Below are 2,371 nucleotides of genomic sequence, written 5' to 3'. Positions count from 1 at the left end.
GAACTCACCTAAACATGGGATTTTTCCCCCACTGATTTTCCCCCATAAAAACACCCAAGATGGCCTCCCACTTTGAAAATGGTGGCTGCATATGGTTTCTAACCCATTTTCTCAAGCCAGGACTCTCATCCACCAATACTCTCTTCCAATTTGTTTTGGTAGGAGTCGCAGGTAGTAGGACACACAGGCACCAATAACAAGTCTACTTTGGTTCCCTCCTACCTAGCCCCATCCAAAACAGCAAAAGGGGAGACACCATGATCACGTAGGTAGTTTTCCCAGGGTGAGGCCCACCCATTGCACTTGGGGTGTGCTGACTCAACTGCATAACTTATGGTAGTGGGGAACTGTGTTCATGCTCACCCCTGTTGAAAGAAAGAAGGAAGGAAAGAAAGAAAGAAAGAAAGAAAGGAAACAAAACATAAAAAAAACATAAATGTTCCTTAACTTACTTTTGAGCCTGGCTTTCAAATGCCCACATCAGCCTGGGAAAGGGAATACGAACAACATATGTAGATACTAAAATATATTAGTGACAACAGTAATGTCTCTTAGTAAAAATTATATATTTATATATCAAAGTAAAAACTATCTCCTCCCAACATTGCCAAATCATGTACTTTTTAAATGAACTAAAGCAAAAGTACTTCTATATTCAGATCAATCCTGAAATTAATCTTTTAATTCACTTTAAGTTTGTCTAGCAAAAGCACTTCAGATTTCTTTTTTTCAACACTTAATAAAAATATTTTTAGCTATCTTCAGATTTCCTTTCCTAAATTTTGTAGACAGATTATTTTCTCAACCAGAGTTCCCATTTAAAAGTACCAGACCCAAGCCAGGCATTGATGGCCTACTGCTTTAATCCCAGCACTCGGGAGGCAGAGGCAGGCGGATCTCTGTGAGTTCGAGGCCAGTCTGGTCTACAGAGTGAGTGCCAGGGCAGGCTCCAAAACAATACAGAGAAACCCTGTCTTGAAAAAACAAAATAAATAAATAACTAGATAAATAAATAAATAAAAGTACCAGACCCAAATCATGTTAAGAGGTAAGTTTAAATTTAACATTTTAATTAATTTTAGATAAAACTTCCTGAAGTAAAGAAAGCAGAGTGGTTTATTTATTTATTTAAAATTTCAGAATCTTTGGATTTTAACTTTTAAAAAATAGACTCAGCCACAAACCTTCAGGATATTTCTCCACCAGGGACCCAAAGTTGTCACATTAGGCCGGGAATTGGTGTAAGGGATCTTCGTCCTCTTTTCTGGCTTCCATCCAGGTCTCTCCAGACTTACTCCAGTTTTACTGCAGTCTACCAGCCTGAGCCCCTCTCCCGGCCCACTTCTATTCCCAGGGTCCCTATCGTGCTTCCTGGCAGCCTCTTCAGCCTTTGCTTCTAGCCCCTCTCCAGCCCTTTGTGACTCCCTGGCAGCCTGCAGAACTGCTCTACCAGGGACTCCACAGCCACCACACATTGGTAAGACCCAGACTGGGCAATGGCAATCAAAGAAATGGAGGAGGAAAAAAGTAGTCAATTTCAGCCAGCTAAAATCTTTGTGACCTACAGCAGAGACTTGCCTGTAACATAACACCAATTCCATTGTGGCACAAATGTTATGGGAATAACCAACTGAACATAGCCACTCCAAGGTATAGTCAGAGGGGAAAGTTTTTATTATAGATATGAGGGAGAGTACAGCCAGGAGCATCTAGAAAGGTCTGGACTGATCCGGACCATGAGAGGAGAGAGGAAGAGAAGAAGAGAGAGAAAGAGAAAAGGAGAGGACAAGCAGACAAAGACAAGGACCAAGAAGCCGAGAGAGAGAGAGAGAGAGAGAGAGAGAGAGAGAGAGAGAGAGAGAATGAAGAGGCCAAATGGCTAGATTATTATTATATAGGAATCAGAAGCTAGAGGCAGGTAAGTGAACCTTAGCCCCTGGGCTGGAGAGGTTTAGGGAGGGGCAGGGTGAGAAGTGCTGGAAGGAACCACAGGTACTGAAGGAGCCTTGTCCCAGGTCTCCTTGGGACTTTATATCATCCACTTTTTAAATTATTATTGTTGGATTGAAGGCCCACTACATGAGAGGGATCCCATACTTGACATTGCTCAAGTGGGCCAAGGACCTCAGGGAAAATAGGTCATGCGCCTTAGGGAAAATTTATTACTATAATCCTGCTACATGAACAGAGCAATAAAATGACTTTAATGGACACATTGTATATTCATAGAGTAGAGTATCATTAGACTCTCATCAGAGAAACTTCTTGTAGTAGACAGTAATAAACAGAGAGTCAGCCCTGGACAATGTGCAGAGAGTAAGAGACTTTGGAGCACTCAGCCCTAAAAAGGATGCCAAGGCTGGAGTCCCAG

At 41.9% G+C, this 2,371-nt stretch overlaps 1 pseudogene; it reads left to right on the top strand.

Annotated features, from left to right (window-relative positions):
• Positions 1-235: 235 nt before the first annotated feature.
• On the top strand, positions 236-368 carry LOC121137888 (annotated as a pseudogene).
• The last annotated feature ends 2,003 nt before the right edge of the window (positions 369-2,371 follow it).

This window comes from Mesocricetus auratus, unplaced genomic scaffold (genome assembly GCF_017639785.1).
Source record: "Mesocricetus auratus isolate SY011 unplaced genomic scaffold, BCM_Maur_2.0 Super-Scaffold_100707, whole genome shotgun sequence".
NCBI classification, from domain to species: Eukaryota; Metazoa; Chordata; class Mammalia; order Rodentia; family Cricetidae; genus Mesocricetus; species Mesocricetus auratus.
Note: the sequence above shows the minus strand (reverse complement) of the source record. Positions and strands in the feature narration are given on the sequence as shown.